Genomic DNA, 1,800 nt, shown 5'->3' with positions numbered 1-1,800 from the left:
TTTTTTCCAGCTAGGGTGAATGTAACCCAGGACAGAGGAAGTGGCTATAGCTACATCTTCCATCTTTTTCCTAAAGTACTCCAAGACAGGCAGCACCATTGAGAAATGGTGAGACTATACTGAATATTCTGGTGAACCAAAGGAGCATGTTCTGTCTGCTGTAGGTCCAGGTCTGGAAATCCCAGGTGTTCCCAGACACTTGCAAAGTCCTGGAAATGAGGGTGCAGTTTTAAGCAAACCTACAAAATCCCATTTCTCACCCCCCACCCATGGTTGCTGTACCTCATCAGGGCTTAACAGTCACAATATCTGAAATTTAACACACACACCCTTGTCACAATTCTCCAGTGTGCCAAACAGAAGAAAAAAACTATTTTTAGAAACCATTCCTATCTATATGGGAAAGGATATTTATATGTCTGTTTCATGCCACATTTATTTATTTTAAGTCTCCTGACTGCCCTTTCCACTGCCTTCTTTTGGGGTCATAAAAGCAATTGAATTTTTGAGTCACTGTCAGGGACGTAGATATAGATTTTTTATGGGGGGATTCCGGGGTGGGGCCCCACCCCCACCCACCCCTAGGGCATGGCCATGCATTCCCAAGCCCCGCCCCTTGCCTAGCACTTATAAAAGCAGCTCTCTGAGTTCGGGGATGGTAGACTCCCCTGCCCTGCCCTGCCCTGCCCTGCCCTGCCCTGCCCTGCCCTGCCCTGCCCTCTGGGCAGAGGCATAGAGGGAAAATGGAGCCTGGTGCAAAATCTGAGTTTTGCGCCCCCCCACCCCAGGCAGCCGATGTGATGCTGGAAACCACCCCCAAACAGCATCACTTTCAATGGTATTTAAACTAGAGAGCCCAAATTCTCCTTTTAAATCCACCTTAAAGGGAGAATCTGGGGTCCCTAGTTAAACAACATTGAAAGTGATGCTGTTTTGGGGTGGATTATCCCCCACCCTGAAACAGCAACACTTTCAATGTGGCGTAGTGGTTAAGAGCAGGTGCATTCTAATCTGGAGGAACCGGGGTTGATTCCCTGCTCTGCCACTTGAGCTGTGGAGGCTCATCTGGGGAATTCAGATTAGCCTGTGCACTCCCACACATGCCAGCTGGGTGACCTTGGGCTAATCACAGCTTTTCGGAGCTCTCTCAGCCCCACCCACCTCACAGGGTGTTTGTTATGAGGGAGCAAGAGCAAGGAGATTGTAAGCCCCTTTGAGTCTCCTACAGGAGAGAAAGGGGGGATATAAATCCAAACTCTTCTTATTCGTCTAAACTGAGGACCTCAGATTCTCCCTTCAAATCCATGCCGAAGGGGGTGGATTTAAAAGGAGAATCTGGGGAAATTTGGGGGGTGCCTGCTGTCAGGGGTGCAATGGTTAAGCTAGAAGCACCAAACTTTCAGGGTATCTTTAGGAGTCTCTCCTAATGATACCACCCAGGTTTGGTGAAGTTTGGTTCAGGGGGTCCAAAGTTATGGACCCTCAAAGGTGTAGCCCCCATCTCCTATTAGCTCCCATTGGAAACAATGGGGGATGGGGCACCCCCTTTGGGAGTCCATAGCTTTGGACTCCCTAGACCAAACTTCACCAAACCTGGGTGGTATCAATAAGAGACTCTCCTGATAGTACATCCCAGGTTTGGTGAAGTTTGATTCAGGATGTCCAAAGTTAGCCTTCATCTTCTGTGCCCTCCATTGAAAACAATGGAGGATGGGGCACTCCTTTTGGGAGTCCATAGCTTTGGACTCCCTAGACCAAACTTCACCAAACCTGGGTGGTATCAATAAGAGACTCTCCTGA

This window comes from Sphaerodactylus townsendi, linkage group LG13 (assembly GCF_021028975.2).
Source record: "Sphaerodactylus townsendi isolate TG3544 linkage group LG13, MPM_Stown_v2.3, whole genome shotgun sequence".
Lineage (NCBI taxonomy): Eukaryota > Metazoa > Chordata > Lepidosauria > Squamata > Sphaerodactylidae > Sphaerodactylus > Sphaerodactylus townsendi.
This window is presented reverse-complemented; position numbering follows the sequence as displayed.